At 42.7% G+C, this 18,282-nt stretch overlaps 2 long non-coding RNA genes across 6 annotated transcripts in view; both read right to left on the bottom strand.

Annotated features, from left to right (window-relative positions):
* LOC144329012 (uncharacterized) overlaps positions 1-18,282 on the bottom strand; it is an 87,434-nt gene that overhangs the window by 9,061 nt on the left and 60,091 nt on the right. The window contains exon 3 of one of the 5 annotated variants that reach the window (XR_013394434.1): positions 3,349-5,611. The exons of 3 other annotated variants lie outside the window; for them this stretch is intronic. This is a non-coding gene — a long non-coding RNA (uncharacterized LOC144329012). Of the gene's footprint in view, positions 1-3,348; positions 5,612-6,145; positions 9,829-18,282 lie in introns of those variants that run through there. One more of the 5 variants, XR_013394432.1, reaches the window with a different exon arrangement.
* Positions 6,146-18,282, bottom strand: part of LOC144329013 (uncharacterized) — a 12,787-nt gene continuing 650 nt past the window's right edge. Inside the window, exon 2 of the long non-coding RNA XR_013394439.1 lies at positions 6,146-9,824. This is a non-coding gene — a long non-coding RNA (uncharacterized LOC144329013). The remainder of the gene's footprint in view (positions 9,825-18,282) is intronic.

Here is an 18,282-nt window from a genome sequence, read left to right as displayed (position 1 = left end):
CGGTGGGGAACGGGAACTCCTTCGGCAGCACCCGGGGGGGGAGGGGTGGGCAGGGAGGAGCAGACTACATATAACATAATTTTATTTTCCAGCCAATTTGATTAAATGCTCTCTAGATTGCTGACCGCGCGTGAAAGAGGTCAAGCCCGAAATATATGAAAAAAGGCAGAAAGCTTCTCTCTCTTTTAAATGCATAGTTAAAAGAAACTGTGCTTTAAAAAAAAACCTTAAGTTTTCTAACAACGTACGACAGTTCAATTTAGAGGTGAAACCTTTTAATAAAAGCTCGTGAAATGAATGCTTCAGTTTATGAACTCTGTTTGTGTTTCCCAGCGGAGTGCTTAGCATCATGAAGTCAACGATTTCATTCTTTACCACAGCTGAGCAACATCAAGGAGAGTCCAGGGCTTTGTACTTGAAAATATCTAGTTTACCCTCTCCCTCCCTAAATATATATAGGGAAATCTGAATTCTGAATTAATATGTTTTCCTCTTTATTTGTTTATTTTTTAAAAAAAAATATGCTGTTGTGCACTAATTTACATGGCACATAATTAATTAAAACTGAACAAGCCTATTCCATGGGGGATTTTAATGCAGACTCCAGGGTCCAGAAACAGTATTGTGAGTGCAATCAGTTAAGGTCTTACCCGAAAACAGGGCATTTTCTTTTCTGAGAGGTTGGCACCCCTTGCAGCAAAAACTCAAATATATTTGGTGGGTTGAATTTGACTGATTCACACAAGGAGATTTGTTTTTGATTAGGGTGAGATTTAACCAAAGAATACAGGACTTCGAGTTGCTCTGTAAATTAAAATGGTTGCCTACCTACCACTGTCACCACCAGGGTCCACCAAAAGGGGCCCCATCAGAGTACAGTGGTACCTTGGTTCTCATACGCCTTGGTTCCCAAACACCGAAAACCCGGAAGTAAGTGTTCTGGTTTTCAAACATTTTTTGGAAACCGAACATCCGATGCAGCTGTTGGCTATTGTTTCTGGGCCTCCTGCACCAATCAGAAGCTGCGCCTTGGTTTTCAAACATTTCAGAAGTCAAACGGACTTCTGGAATGGATTAAGTTTGGTGCTCTTGTTTCTGCTATCTATTTTGCATTTTTGTTTTTGAGGCTTTATCGGTTAATTTGTTTTTGTGACTGTGTGGATGATAATCTACAATACTGTCTTATTTATTTTATAGTACAGTCCATTGATTATTGCTTTCATTTTATGGATCAATGGTCTCGTTAGATAGTAAAATTCATGTTAAATTGCTGTTTTCGGGGTTGTTTTTAAAAGTCTGGAACGGATTAATCCGTTTTGCATTACTTTCTATGGGAAAACATGCCTCAGTTTTGGAACGCTTTGGTTTTGGAACGGACTTCCGGAATGGATTAAGTTTGAGAACCAAGTTACCACTGTACACTCTGCTACGGGCCTCCTTAAAATCTGGAGCCACCCTATTTTGGAGTGTATAGTTTAGGCAGATCAGAGAATTGTTTCTCTGTAAGGAATGTGAATGTTCTCAATGCAGAATTAAATTCTCTTTTAATTGTGGAGTGCATAGTGGCCTGTCTCTAATTATAATAATAATAAAATAATAATAATTTATTATTTATACCCCGCCCATCTGGCTGGGTTTCCCCAGCCATTCTGGGCGGCTTCCAACAGAACACTAAAATACAATAACCTATTAAACATTAAAAGCTTCCTTAAACAGGGCTGCCTTCAGATGTCTTCTAAAAGTCTGGTAGTTATTTTTCTCTTTGACATCTGGTGGGAGGGCATTCCACAGGGCGGGTGCCACTACCAAGAAGGTCCTCTGCCTGGTTCCTTGTAACTTGGCTTCTCGCAGCGAGGGAACCGCCAGAAGGCCATTGGCACTGGACCTCAGTGTCTGGGCAGAACGATGGGGGTGGAGATGCTCCTTCAGGTATACTGGGCCTTTGAGGCCATTTAGGGCTTTAAAGGTCAGCGCCAACACTTTGAATTGTGCTCAGAAATGTACTGGGAGCCAGTGTAGGTCTTTCAAGACCTGTGTTATTTTCTCAGTTGATAATTATTGTTATCAGTATTTTTAATATTGTTTATTTCCTATGGGCGGCTTCTCTGGGTGACTTCCAACAAAATTACAAGAAACAACAACATTAAACATTAAAAGCTTCCTGAAACAGGGCTGTCTTCAGAAGCCTACAAAAAATTATACAGTTGTTACCGCTTTGACATCTGACGGGACGGCATTCCACAGGGTGGGTGTGACAACCCCAAAGCCCTTCTGCCTGCTTCCCTGTAGTTTCACTCCTCTCAGTGAGGGAACTGCCAAAAGGCCCTCGGAGCCAGTGGCAGAGCATATGCCCGTGCTGCCTAGGGCGGGCGCGTTCCCGAGGGGAATGGAGGGTGCCCTCCCAGGCACGCAATAGCTCCACACGCACCCACCAATCCCTCTTCCTTCCTCTCCCCTTCCCGCTCGCCTGCCTCCTTCCTGTCCTCTCCCCTGCCTGCCTGCCTCCTCCAGCTGGGAGCATGGGGCAACAGCACACCGCCCACCCGTGACTCGTACACCTACTGCCAGCCATCAGGGGAAGGGGGGAGCTGCTATGCCACACTCCTGGCTGGAGGAGGCAGGCAGGCAGGGGAGAAGATAGGAAGGATGCAGGAGAGCAGGAAGGATGCAGGAACCAACAAAGCGGTGCAGGAGCTCCCCCCTTCCCCTGACGGCTCACGGTAGGCGTGGGAGTCCAAGTCGCAGGTGGGCAGCGCACCAAATGTCACCCCTGCTCAGGGATGACACCCGGAGTGGTGTGCCCCTCCCCCTGCACCCACCTTCCTCCACCAGTGCTCGGAGCTGGATCTCAGTGTCTGGGCAGAACGATGGGGGTGGAGATGCTCCTTCAGGTATACAAGGCTGAGGCTTCAAAGGTCAACACCAACACTTTGAATTGCTCTCAGAAATATATAGTTGTACCTCGGGTTACAGACGCTTCAGGTTACAGACACTTCAGGTTACAGATTCTGCTAACCCAGAAACAGTACCTCGAGTTAAGAACTTTGCTTCAAGATGAGAACAGAAATTGCGTGGCAGCGGTGTGGTGGCAGTGGGAGGCCCCGTTAGCTAAAGTGGTATCTCAGGTTAAGAACAGTTTCAGGTTAAGTATGGACCTCCAGAATGAATTAAGTTCTTAACCCAAAGTACCACTGTACTGAAAACCAGTGTAGATCCTTTACGGCCAGTGTTATATGGTCCCGACAGCTGCTCCCAGTCACTGGTCTAGCTCATGTCAACAACCATGGCCAGGGCCTTGCAGAGCCAGGCCGAGTCCCGGGCCAGGTAGATAATGTGCCCCCTTTTTTTTATCCTGGGGATAACTGAAGTCTTATAAATAAATAAGTATATAAATAATTTTCACAAAAGTTATGCTGACAAATAATTTTATTTCAAGGCTTGAACCGTATCTGCATATTAAGACAAAATGGAAAATATAGATATACAATAGTGCTTTTTAAAAATACATAGGGAATGTATGCTGACTGATGCCCCCTTTGGAATCGGAGGTCCAGGCCAAGTGGTCCATATGCCCCCCCCCCTGTCTGGGCCTGACCATGGCTTCCCCCAAAGACTCCTGGCAGTTGTAGTTTCTAAAGTGTGTTGAGATTTGTTAGGAAAGCCCATATTCCCCTCCCAGTGCTATAATTCCCAGAGTTCCCTGGGGAGAGATATTGATTGTTAAACCCATCTGGGAACTGTGAGGGGAATGGGGGCATCCTTCAACCTCCACCCAGTTCTCAGGATTGCTCAGGGGAAGCCATTACTCTTAAAATGGTATAACAAGTGCTTTAAATGTATGACACAGGTGTGACCACTGTGATGCACGCTTCCCTTCTCCTGCTCTACAATGGCAGTGGGAAATACGCAATGTGAGAATATCAAGTTATGGATGGGGGAGGGAGAGGACTTAACGATGGCAGTGATCCCATATCTTTGCAGCATTTTGGTCCACAGTCTGAAGTTGCCTCATGCACAAAAGGACGTAAGAACTGGCCAATGGCCCATCTAGTCCCGCATCCTGTTCTCACAGTGGCTGAAGAGTTGATGTATAGTGTTTCCATCATCAGAAATGCTTAAACTTTGTTGAATGAAAAGAAAACTGGGAGCCGGTTTCACAAATCAAGGTCATTTCTGGGTTCAGATTTATTTCCAAGGCAAATGGGAAAATGAGGCCCTCAGATTTGCGACTCATCAACCCCTAACAAAATCCTCTTTAAACTTTTATTTTTTAAAAAAACACCACACGCACGCACACACAAATATATCTATTTATGTATATAGATTTATATAATGCGAGCTGAGAACACTGATTCATTAAATTCCTCCTTGGGGCCCTCAGAACTTCAGTCATCTTGTTATACGCTCAAGGGACACATGAGAGGGGCAGGGAGGGAGAAAGCAAACATTTCCGAGAAGGCTGTTTTCCCAGTGTTTAAGGGTCGGGTTTGTTCTGTGCTATGCCCATTATCGGTCTGTTACTTCGTGCTCAGAGGTTTGATAAAGAAATTAGCGCACAGAGCTACAACGTAAACATATCACCTTTGTTGCCTCTGGAATACTGAAGAATTGCTGCATAGCAAAAGCTCATTGATAAGGTATGTAAATACCATTAGGCTATTTCCAGCTTGGAGCTGTGTAACCCCATTTTAGAGCAGAGGAAGGGATAGAAAAGAGTTACACTTGTGAGCATCTCCCCACAAGAAGACCTTGGGGGGAAGGAGTTGATCCAGGAAGAGTAGGTTCTGACAACCACACTTGCTCCAAAATCCAAAGTAGTAGTTGCATTGTTGTTGATGTTGTTGTTGTTATTGCCGATCAGAAAATCGGTGATTTCGAATCCCCGCAATGGAGTGAGCTCCCATTGCTCTGTCCCAACTCCTGCCAACCTAGCAGTTCGAAAGCACGCCAGTGCAAGTAAATAAATAGGAACCGCTGTGGCAGGAAGGTAAACAGTGTTTCCATGCACTCTGGTTTCCATCAAGGTGTTCCACTGCACCAGAAGCGGTTTGGTCATGCTGGCCACATGACCCAGAAAGCTGTCTCTGGACAAACACCGGCTCCCTCAGCCTGAAAGCGAAATGAGCACCGCAACCCCATAGTCGCCTTTGACTGAACCTAACCATCCAGCGGTCCTTTACCTTAACTTTACCTATTATTATTATTAATAATATTATTAGTTTACACCATTTCTACACCACTTAACATATTAAAAGTATCCCTGAGTGGCGTGCAGAAAACTGAAGCTGCAACAGCCAACTGAAACAAAAATATTACAAAAAATATACAGTTACATTTAAAAGTGTTACATTAATACAAAGTCAATAACATATCAATCAATATCCATTCACTTTCCTTCTGCACACCCTTCCTCTCGGCCTCGGGACTCTCACACACAGGGTCCAAACAAATGCTTTTTAAAAAAGTTTTTCATTTATATTTTTCAAATTTATATATTTCATTAGTTTTACAATCAATTTAAAATTTCCAAATTTCTGCATATTCCATGCATTTTCTTCCTTTTCTGGGGCTTCTGCTTCTTTCCACTTTGGGGCAAGTAACATTCTTGCTGCTGTAAATATAAATAAATTTCTGTATAATTTAAGTAGTCCTGTCCCTATAATTCCCAAAAGAAAAGCTTCTGGTGTGGGTGGGTGTGGGTGGGTGGGTGTGTGGGTGTGTTTATTAAAGTTATTTTAAACATCCTTTTCAATTCATTGTATATCATTTCCCAAACAAACTCTGAGCTCGCCCACAATGAGAAGACATCCTGGATACAGAAAGCATCACCCTAATCTTTCACTCTACACTTGTTTTTTATGGGCAGGCCCAAGGTGGATGGTACTTCCTCTGGCTGCCCACAGCTGTGTCCAATTCAGCTGCATTCTCCTCACCTAGTTCCAGGTGTGGCTCTTGGGTTAGATGGTACTGAGCTCCATGGACCAAAGGTCTGACTTGGTATAATGTAGCTTCATCCAGTTCCTTTCCCACATACATCATTGTTGCTGCATCATTTTTGTGTGCCAGCAATTATTATGGATGCTGCTGCAGCAGCTGTCACCTTCATAACCAGCTAGTAAATTTGAAATAAGTCATTCCACTCGTGTTTTACGGTCTCATTGTCCAAACTTTAATGCTTACACTTATTTGCCTGCTGCTTAAAAAGGAAAGGAAAGCAGGTAATTCCAGCAATTTGAGATCTTATTTCCCTTTGTATCCATCCGTCAGAAAATAAAAATTATGCCCCCGGTTCCATCAAAGTTACGTTGCAGCGCTCAGAAGTGTGTAACTCAGAAACAGAATAAGCTGTTTTAAGGAGTTATTGACGCCAACATTAAATTTACAATTATTCATAAAAAGAAAGCCATTTGAAGAATTCCCCATGCTGAGCATATACAAAATAGTTTGCCACGCATAAGAAGTTTCGTTTATTAATAGCTTGCTCGCTCTTTTCCCAGTATCTCATTCCAACAAAGTAAACTTTCTCCTCCAAGGGGATGAAGCATCAAAAGGATGCTGCATTTCCTGGAAGTTTATTCACCATCGTAAAAACAAAACAAAATATAATTTAATAAAATGAAACCATTGCTAAGGGCAAGAACAGCAGTGCTGTTACTGTCCTAAATATAGGACAAAAGAAACCTTAGACACACATGGGATGGCAGTAATTTCTGTGCATCATTTAATTTATGTTATTTTGTTTGGGGCAACATCTTTATTGGGCCAACCTAAATATTACCAAAAAAAGGAGAAGAAGTTACAAGCTTTTGAGTGGTCCAGAGCTATCTAGCATCTTTCATGGGACACCAAACTAGAGCCACCACTGGCGGCTTTTAAAGAGCCATCAAGACAGTCTCTTTAGCAAACTAATTCCAGGGTTGAAAAGTTTGCATGGTGGCCAGATTGCCATAATTTGTGTGCTTAGAGAGATAATATTTATTACGGCCATAGGCCCATACAAATTTGTGTGCTTTGTTTACTTCAGTGGTGTGTGTGGTGTGTTAGGGGAGGGGTAGTACCTCTGGTGGGGGACACATCATGCTTCTTCTGAGGTGGCCTGTCCACATTTGGTCGCCACCCTACACTTAGCTTGCAACAGCAGCTAAACCCCAGGAAATGGCTTCAACTGGCCATCTAAACTAGGTTGAGGCTAGCCTATGGGTCTCAAACCCCCAGTGAGTTAGGGACTTTCCTGCATACAAAGACGGGCTCCAGCCCATTGAGCAGATGAGACCAATCATGGGTCCAATGGTCAAGAAGGCAGTTACTGAATGTGTTGTAGAGGGAAGTGAGGACCAGATGGGACTGGGCAACCTGGGAAGGGAGCTCATCTAGGAGAAGGAAAAAATAACAAAGGCCTTGGTGGGCCCTAAGAGAGAGTGCATGAGTGTGTTGTGATGCCCCTACACCCCATTCAGGATCCTCTGTATTCTGACTGGGAGGAGCCTTCATTTGCTATCTGATTTTTTAAACTGAAAATGTCCTGGATTGAATCCATGATATCTTTATAAGGAACCTGTGATCTGTGACCACAGCTCCCATAATCACCGGCCACTGGCCATGTTGACTGGAGCTGATAGGAGTTGCAGTCCAGCAACATCTGGAGGACCACAAGTTCCCCACCCTCTGTGGTCCAGCTGTGTGCCATCGATATGGTGTGTCCCTTTCCTAATGAGAGTTTGCTTTTCTAATCACTACAAACTGAAGTCAGGTGGATCTTCAGCATCAATTTGGGGTGGAATTCAGCATACCGCTAAGGACATTATACCACCAATGCAAGCAACTTCTGCTTGGCAGATGGAGCAATCACCTCATTCCTTCTCTCATGTTCTGTTTTTGGAAGTTCTTCTGACCCTCCTGAGCAGATTTGGGGGGAGGAGAAGGGGGCTGGAGAGAAATGAAAGCCCCATTGCACTAGTGAGACTTCTTGTGCTGGCTTTCACGAGTGCAACAAGTTAGTCAAAATCCAACCCTTGGATTCTTGAGTCTGATGATGATGATGATGTTTACTCCAATTCTAGCCAGCCATTCCAGGGATTGCCTAATAATTCAGTATTCTCCAACAGAATTCCCTCCCCTTTCACCCAATCTCATTATTCAAATGATGGAGCCAAGGAATAAATTATTGTGGCACAAGTTGTTTTTTAAAAAAACTTTTCAGCACTAAAAGTGCATTTGTTTTTGTTTTTTCCTATTAAAGTCTTGTTCCTTGCCTGGTAACAAAGGAACAAAAACAAAAGAGTGATGGTAATGATGCAATGCCTTAATAGTCACAACCCCCCCCCCCTTATATTACTGGAAATATTAGGCCCAGTTCTTCCCCACTAAAATGTATGGCAGATATTACATGCAAGAGATGAAGTAAGGTGGGTCAGAAAAAGCATATCATTTGACAATGAGCAGTTGAATAATCATCGTTTAGTCGTCTTAGTTGTGTCCAACTCTCCACGACCCCATGAATCCAAGCATGCCTTGGAAATTTCTTCTCAGAGCTTCTCCTTTTTAATGTCCCTGGAGTTTTCATGGCAAAAATACTGGAGTGGTTTGCCAGTTCCTTCTCCAGGTGGATCACATTTAGTCTAAACTCTCGGCTATGACCTGTCTGTCTTGGGTGGCCCTGCACGGCATAGCTCATAGCTTCTCTGAGTTATTCAAGCCCCTTCGCCATGACAAGGCAGTGATACATGAAGGGGAATTGAATATTAACCACTTGTAATAACCATGTTATTATACCAAGGATCACTTGACTATAATATATCTTGCAACAGAATCCTATGTGTGTTTACACTAAATTCCATGAAGTTGAGTGAGAAAGACTCCCAGGTGGATGTGTCCAGGACCACAGCATTGCAGTGCAACCCTATCCAAGCTTCCTCAGATGTAAACCCCACTGTGTCTGCAGGAATTCCAGTTAAGCATGCATAAGATTACCAGTATGGTCTGGTGGTTCAAGTGTCAGATTCAAATCCCCATAAGACGCTGCAGCTCACTGGGTAAGCTAGGGCTAGTCAGCATCTTTCAGCCTAACCTACTTCACAGGGTTCTTGTGCACCTCCGCAAGCTTCTTGAAGAAAAGGTGGGGTAGAAATAATTTTAAAAGTTGGCTGCAATCCCATTTATCTGGGGGGTTAGCCCCAATAGAGAGTGGGGCACACGTCCGAGTCCATGCATAGGACTGAACTTAGCAAACCCAATTTCCTCTATGGCTACACATTTTCAAAGGAGCTTTGCCACAGCTGGAAGGGACTCCAAGGGTCATCTAGTCCAATGCAGGAACCAACAACCAAAACTGTATACTTGACTTTCTCTGTAGCAGTCTGTCCTCCCCTGATTTAAGGAGGTGATTTTTCTTTGGCTAAAGACATACTAGAAAACATTGCCATCCTCAGTAGCAGACAGTGTGGTAGGTTGGAGGTGCCTACCTGAGCCCAAGCAGGTGAGCGGCTGCTTAACAGAGGGTAGCTAGGGAAAAATATTGTGGTGGCCACCAATTGGCATGGCTTGGAAAGAGGATTGGACAAATTCAGAGTGGATAAGGCTATCAATGGCTACTAGCCAGCCACTGTCATGCCTCTGAATACCTCTGCCGGGAATCAAATGTGGGGAGAACACTGTTGCACTCAGGTCTTGCTTGCAGGCTTCCCATAAGCATCTGGTTGTCCGCTGGTTGTCCAGGATGATGGACTAGATGGGTCTTTGGCCAGATCCAGCAGGGCTCTTTTTGTGTACTTATGTTCCTTGAGAGAGCTAGATTTCCAGGAAGCGCCGACTGCTGGTGCTTCTCCCTGCCTTTGAAAAACAGGGGAAGAGAATACAGCAGGAGAAGCAACAGGATTCCTTTTATCACTGACACACTGCCATCCTCCTCTCTCTTCTTTCCAAGCTGGTTCCTAAGAAAACAATTTAAATCTAGGAATTCTAAGTCATTCCAAGATTTCCTAGGTTTGATTAGAGGATCAATTTATAAGTAGGCATTCCGTGTCGGTCTCCCTCATACATATTTGCACAAACACACACACACACAAGGCTAAATGAATTTTCAAAAACTTCTAAAATACTCTTGCCAGATTCTGGACTCTCCAATGGATTAATCTGAAAAACAACTAGGGACTCAATTTAGACTTTCCTGGCAGCCTGCAAGAGAAACACGTCAAACTCAAGAGTTTTACTTTATTGAAGACCCTCTTAGGAGGCTATCAAGAAAGCAATGTGTCTGCCTAGTAGCCAAAGATCAGTGGGAGGTAATATTTAGTTTATTAATGTGCCGTTTGATTCCTCCCCCCCCCCTTCTGTAGTGTTGGTGCCTAGCATAAAACTGGGACTCTTGCTGCAATTTTGCGTGCTTTTTTACAAATAAAGATAATCTTTGAAACATGAATAAAACTTAACAAGATCTAGCTTTATATCGAAATACATTTGAGTCCCTCCCAGGATTATTCAAGAGAAACAGTTGACTTCTATGCCAGAATGCTTGAGTAAATGGTTCCCTGCTTGTGTAAAATAGCGCATCTTTTCATTTCAGGGAAAAAGACTCTTCCGCACTAGAGTCAAGGTTAATTTTGAAACAACCCTTCACTTTCAAGGCAACTGTATTTATTAGTAAGAGTCTATATTCAACAATAGAGGGGTTTTCAATGGAAGCCTGACAATAGAGGTAAGGCATCTAGAGAATTGAATCATAAATAGAGAATGGACTGTTGACTGACAGGGCTTTTCGAAATGAAAACATTGTGGCAAAATGAGGCAACTTTTAGCCCCATTCTCTTTCTGATAAATCAGGGGGAAATTACAGAAGCGGCATGCAGAACAGGCTGGTGCTGTGATTCATGCTTTGCCATTATGTCCCCTTCAATTTATTTTATTGGCAATTTGAGGCTGTATTGCTGGGAAATGAGTGCACATTGGGTGGACCAAACAACAGCCCTTCGCACCTTTGTCTGCCCAGCCCTGTTCTTCTAGTAGGGATGGGTAAATGTGTCAATTTCAACTTCTCCCACTTTCTCATTTTTCCACTCTTCAGTTCAGTTCTTCACATTTCCATATCACTTTGCAATATTTTCTCCAATAATAATAATAATAATAATAATAATAATGAAAATTCAGCAACATTTCAGTTTGAATTTCTCATAATATACATATTTTTGTATGCATTTTTCCCCTTATACCCATTCCCCCCCAATATAATGCATTTCCCCATGATATTTCCACTAATTTCCACTGATATGCATTGTATGTGGATATTTCCACTAATATGCATTGTATGCACATGTTACTAAAGTATATGCATATTTGTCCACATTCCTTGGTACTGCACTGAAAAATTCAAGGAATGCCTGGGTTTCAGTTCTTGTTTTGTTTCAGAAAGTGCAGATTAGGTAGGTTCACTTTTAAATGTCAACCAAGTAAAATCCTCCCAGCCCCTAGTTGGTAGCTGTTGCTAACACTGGTTGAGCAGGCATGAGAACTTGGCAAACAGCCTGTGCACATCAGAACAAGACCAGCAAATTCAGTGCATGGATAGGCTGGTGAGTTTCATTTTAGGATTATAGCAACAAGAATGGCCTTCATGGCAGCAATGAGGAAACCGGGACCTTCCAGATACTCTTGATGTACAACTCCCATCTTCCTTGGCCATTGACCACACTGCCCAATGGCAGTGGAAATCCAGCAACATCTGGAAGGACATAGGTTCTCCATCTCTGTCTTCCTGTCCAGGCAGTGACCAGATTCAGATCTCTTTTTCAGCACATAAGTCCTTCTTCACATTGTTTCACATTTAGTCCTTCTTCACATTGTGGCCTCGCCTCCCCCATTTGTTATATCCCCTCTTTTAGTGAAAAGAAAAGGTTATTTTCTGTATCTGCTTTGATCTCTAGTGCCTTTCAGACACTGGTAGACTCTAACTCCCACAAGCCCTTGCCAGCATGGGCAATGGTCAGAGATGATGGGAGTTTTACTCCCAACAACATCCAGAGGGCACCATGTTGGCTACCCCTATAATAGGTTTTCTTATCGCCCTGCTTCTTGATGAGGCGTCTCAGTCTCCAAAACCTTCTCTGAAGTCTCGCTGACACTTTGTACTGTGGATGTTTCATTTGTTCTGTCTTGAGACTTTAACTTGCCTGTCCATCTGATACAGGTACATCTACATTCTCCGTTCTCTCATCCATCACTGGCTCAAGCCTTTTCGTGCACTGTTGATCTCTTCGGTTCCCCCCGTAGACAGCTGCATCATTAGACTGAACCCAATATGATCTGGGGGTCATGTGTTGCTCAGACAGTTTTCACGCTGCATTTCTACAGATGGTAACTGGATTCTTTTTCGGTTTTTATTTCTGAACGTTTGACATCTGGTGCACAACTGCACCAGTACTTTAATTTGGAGCACATATGCCTGGCCAATAAACACTTTTTGGTGGGGAGGAGGGAACCTTGTGAGTCAGTTCCCAGATGACTCACAAGTATGGTGGTAACTATTCATTGTTCCTTTCCATAGACCTTCTGGTACCAACAACAGTCATTTAAAAATAAATAAAAGACCATCCAGTTCACTTAGGGAACTAAAGCCTTGTGCACACTTACCAGTAAGTAAGTTCCATTGAGAAGAATACAACTTACTTCAGAGTAAGCAGACATACACTCACATTGTTCATTCCTCTATAATTCCAGTGAACATGTATGTTCTCTAGCTTCTGCTTACCTATCTGACAAGTCACTGCATCTTACCAAGGGAAGGCAGGGCAGGGCAGGACAATGGTGAGATTCGGGCTATGTAGAGACACTAGCAGACCCATCCGGCACTCTTGCCAGTGAGTCCATGCAGTCCCAAACCCATCCAGGTATTACCTAATTCACACTTTCTGAAACAATAACAAGTACTGGAAGACATTCATCCTTCCAATTTGCACTTCTATGAATTTTTCAGTGCAGTTCTCCAGCCAAATAGTGTATATGTGTTCCCCGTAGTATACACTATGGGGAAACATACAAAAATATTTATATATTAGTGAAAATAACATACAAAAATGCACTGTATTCAGGAAAGCTGCTTTGCAAGAATTTGTATATTAGGCATATATGTCTTATACAAAGAGCAAAGTGGCTTACAAAGAATTCTAGGAATAATCACTTATCTAGCAATGTTTGCACTGAGCATAGTAGAAGCGATAACCCCATTAAGAGGGTTTTAAGCCCCAAATACTGAGTTTTATTGGATACCAATTCATGAGACGGCATCCTAGCAGTCAGTGGAACTATTAACAAAAGCCCCTGTTGGCTACTTGATGCAAAACCATCTTGATGCAAAAGAATTGGTAAACACTGTGTTTCTGGACGCCACTTTTACAAGATGTACTGTTGTTGCATTAAGGTTTGCCTGTTGCAAAATTCTCTTGCACACAAGTAAGCAGTCTGTGGACCACTCTTCAGTAATAGATAATTTTAATTTTTTTAAAAATCAAAAAATCCTGGTACATGCTGTTTGAATTCATTTGAACTCTTGTGAGTCATCCAAATCCACCTTTTTCCTCTTCAATATGCAAGGTTTCCTTACATCCCATAGTGCTCTGTCATTCAGCGAGGTCAGTGCGAGGTCAAAGAAGCTTCTATTGGGAATTGTGTGCAGAAGAAAATCCTATAATCTGAGAAGTCCTCTCTCATCCTTACCTTTTAAGATTTCCTAATACCGCTCCTCCCCCATCCCTTTCTGGTCATGGTTGTTAATTGCCATCGATCGTATACCCTATTGCATATAGATAATCTTAATGAAGTTGTGCTCTTCCAGCTACACCAAAGGCAACTAACACATTTCTTGGTGTGTAGACGGAATACAATATACATACAAATAGTTTCTGAGATGGGAATTGGGCCAACCTGATTCACAACTTGTAAGCTGCTACAAAAAGTTAGATTCGGCTAACTAGAAAGACACATTATTATTTTGTTAATGTCTGAGCCATTCGCAAGATTCTATTATGTGTTTTGGTGGGAGTTTTCCAATCCTATGTACTCTAACCTGGGGATAGGTTTGTGTGTCATTCCTTTGGTGTGGTATCACCTTTGTTTTGGGACTCCCAGCTTATTGACATTAAGGTAGGGGTTCTCCCTATGCTTTAGACGTCTGCTGACATTTTTTTAGCTAGTGCTCTTCACACCTCCATTGCACTTGCTCTAACTGTGCCATCCAAGTCCATCTGAATCTGAGAGATTTTGTCCCTAAAGCACTTCACAGAGTAGTTACAGCAGGCCTCAAGAGTGTCTTTCTTGACTATATGACAAAGCTTTCTTCACTGCCACCATCACCACATGGTATGCCAGCCTGAGCAGACCAGGGATGGGGAACCTATGGCCCTCCAGATGTTGATGGACTCTGACACCAGCCAACATGGCCAAGGTCAAAGATGATGGGAGTTGCAGTCCTATATTACCCAGAGGGTCTCAGGAGTAGAGAAGACAGACCAAGCTATAAGGGAGCTTCCTATGTTGCCTGCAGCTGAGAGACCGGTTTGCACTAGATGGTCCTTTGGCCTTTGTTAACTTTCTGATTCTGTGAGCTGGAACATTTTCCTACTAGCTCATTTCCATCCATTGCCTCTTTCTTTGCCTCTTTGACACATAATACCCTTTAGCCTATTAATCTAAGTCTAGGATACCCACAGGATGCTAAACTAATTAAGCCTAGATTCTTGTAACTGCTGGTGGGTTATAAGCTCAAAAGTATGTAGCAACACATGGCAGTGTGGCCCTGGCATGCGCCCATGCTTCATTTCGCCTTGACCTTTTAGCTGATACCCAATAGAGAAAGGATCAGTCTTTCCATATGGCAGAAGCCTCATTTACTAATATGCTGGCCTCCTGAGTCACTGCTGTAATATGAACTTTCCATAGAAATTGACCCCTGTTAACTCACACTGCTTAGTTGTTTACCTTTGGTATGCCGGCACTTCCTAACCCTTGTTAATATACTCTTTTCTTATATTAAAGAAAGAGTACCTGGTTATGAAAATAGCATTGATATCGTTATGAACTTCAAGAGGATCAGAATCACAGTCTCCTCACTGAAAGCTTTAGTTCATGCCTTGGCTATGTCCCACCATTGATGAGAAGAATAAGGCTAACAAGGACAAGGGCCAGGATAAGACTATCAATGACTGCTGGCCATGGTGGTTAAGCTATGCCTTCCCTGTTGGAGGCAGTAATGCTCAGATCCTACTTGCGGGTTTCCCAGAGATCTGGTTGACTACTGTAAGAACAAGATGATATACCAGATGGGCCATTGGCCTAATCCAGCAGGATATTCTTGTGGGAATGTTCAGGGATGCAGGAGAGGATAGATTGTTTGATTATAGCCTTTCCAACTTGTGTTAAGAAGTTCACAATTTAGCAGAGCAACATTCCCCCTTTTTAAAAACTCTACAATAACTGTTTTGGTATTTCCCCCTTATTCCCTCATAAAAGATAAGACACGACAGAGTCTTTTATAAAAAGAGTTTACTCACATTCTGTTCACAATCGGATCCAAGAAGGCAGACTTAGCTTAGAAAAGTAACATACACCTGAAAACTATCTCATAAGGAGACAGTCCCTTTGTCCTCTCTTGGCTGGAAGCATCTTTGGCTAAGCAGATGTTGCTTCTTCGATGCATGTAGTCAAAGAGAGAGATGGCTGCCCTGCCCTGTGCTTTTGTCGTTACCTGCACAGATGAGGCCACACCCACCTCTAGTCACATGCAGAGGAAGTCTGTCCCAGCCCAGAAGCAAACAGGAAGTTTACCTGCTGGCTGGACAAACATTCCTCCCCATGTGTAAACATGTTCACTCTAGGAATGTTGTACTTGACTGCTCTTGTGTTTCACATCCCATAATTCTTAGTTCTTGTGGCAACAACTGTCTTCTCTCTGGCTGCTATGGTCGCTGCTTATGTGTAGCAAACAGGATATTAGTTTTGCCCCATAACAGGCAGGGATGGAGGGGTAGGTCTTGTGGATGACCAGGGTGGGAGACATTTTTCCCCCTTCCTGCTTCAGTGTTTTGGAAAATATGAACACGGTTTCAAGCTTGGGAGCTAGTAAGTCAAGATATAGTTGAGTCAATAGCATATGAAATGTAGGCATCTCCTGCGTCAGAGCCTGTGAAGGTGTGACTTTAAAAAATAATAATTAGAAAGGGCTAGCCTACGTATTGACCTGAATTGCATATCTGAAGGAATGGTATGAACATTCACTGTACCGCCTCTCGAGGTGACATGACTGTCGGGGTATTTCAAGAAATCAAAAGGCTTCCCGCTGCGTATCTGCATAGACCACACATTAGAACCTCCCTCCAGAAATGTTTAAAAAGTGATTTCTAGTTGCTCCAGGGAAGGAAGTTGGCATGGTTAATTGCTGCCCTGTTGGAATCTGCATTGCACAAAGGGCTCAGTGAGAGCTAAAGAAGGAGAATTTAATCAAGGTTGGTAAAGATGGTTTTTAATGGAAGTGAATTCAGCAGAGGACAATAATCATTAAAAGCTGAGGTGTTAATCAAAAAAATTCTCATAAGGGGGGGGGGGGAGAGAACACCCTGTGGAATACTGCAAGGTATCCCGAAAATTCTTTTGTTGTTGTTGTTTTCACCCTGAATCCTGTTTGGCCAGTTTCTCAGTTGCATCATGGGGGATGTTTTGAGGGTAGGCAAGAATAGCATCACCTTCTTAAAGGATTGGGGGGTGGGATTTTTGGACTCTTGAGCCAGAATCCCAGGACGCTTTGTTGCCTAGTGATTACTTTGAGATGGTGATTAAAAGGAGTAATTTAAAAACTTGGATTACAAGAAGAAAAGGGGAAGTTAAAACTGCCTAGGGAAAAATATTCCTCAAACTCTGCAATGGAGAGGATAATCATCTACCCCAGAACGCCATTGTAGAGGACATAATTAGTGATGGTTTTTACAAAGAAAGGAGTGCAAACTTAACTTGGGGAAAAGGGAAAGGCTGAATTACATGGAGTAATCAAGCAGTATATGGGATGATGTCACAATGCCACACAGCCAATCAGATTTAGCTATGTGATTTGGCCTATTAATGCAAGTGTTTGAAAGGCAGGTACAAATGTGGAACTCTGGCTAGAGAGGCCATTCTGGAGAGTTGGCTGAGTTCATTCAAAAGGCAGCAAAACTTTTCCCATTTATTTGGTCTGTTGCCAGTGTTAAGTTGCTAAGCTGTTTTGTTTAATGTTCTGCTTGGTTTCTGCGTAGTTTAAGTTACTGCATTTTATTTTGCATTCATTTCTCACTATGAGAAAAGCCTGCATGTACATTGGGCTCACCTACATTCCCTCATCCATCTTGCAGAGCTTTTTGTTTCTGCTTTTAAACAAACCGCAGTTTACATTATATCTGAACTTGGGGCATTGTGGTTTATTAGAAAAGCCAGGATCAAATGAATTTCAGGTCCTCGCTTGTTCTGAAACCACAGCTTAAACAAAGCATGGTTCCCTGGAACAGGGAACTGTGAATGTTCAAAACAAGATTCAAGGTTGTGCAAAAGAAAGCTCATTCACATAGCATGAAAACAGGGTTATTCATCATGTCCAAACAAACACATTATCTCTGTAATCCTTACAATAACCAAACACCATGTTAATGAGCTTGTTTGATAGTACACAAGCAGCCTAATACCTGGCCTAACTTGGGAATTCCAAGAAACAAAATGATCAGTGCAGTTTGGAAATCAGCAGTTAAAATCAGTACAGCTTTGAAAGACTCAGTCAGCCATCTTGTATCAAAATGGTATCCAGTTGTACCCAGCAGGAACTATCACGCAAAGTTTGACTATCTTAAGAGGTGTCCAAAAGCACAGTCTAATAATAATAATAATAATAATAATAATAATAATAATAATAATAATAATTATACCCCACCCATCTGGCTGGGTTTCCCCAGCCACTCTGGGCGGCTTCCAACAAAATATTAAAATACAGTAATCTGTTAAATATTAAAAGCTTCCCTAAACAGGACTGCCTTCAGATGTCTTCTAAAAGCCTGGTAGTTGTTTTTCTCTTTGACATGTGGTGGGAGGGCATTCCACAGGGCGGGTGCCACTACCGAGAAGGCCCTCTGCCTTCCAAAGACGGCATTCCAAAGTACAGAATGGATTTTAATTTTGGATTTTTACGTTAACATTTGGATGAAATTAGTATTGTGGATTTTAATTTTGCACTTTGGTGACTTCTCACGTGGAAGTGGATCCCAGCAGTGCCTGACACAT

The sequence above is a fragment of the Podarcis muralis genome, chromosome 10 (genome assembly GCF_964188315.1).
Source record: "Podarcis muralis chromosome 10, rPodMur119.hap1.1, whole genome shotgun sequence".
Classification (NCBI taxonomy): domain Eukaryota; kingdom Metazoa; phylum Chordata; class Lepidosauria; order Squamata; family Lacertidae; genus Podarcis; species Podarcis muralis.
The sequence above is the reverse complement of the archived record's forward strand: the minus strand, read 5'-3'. Positions and strand labels throughout refer to the sequence as shown.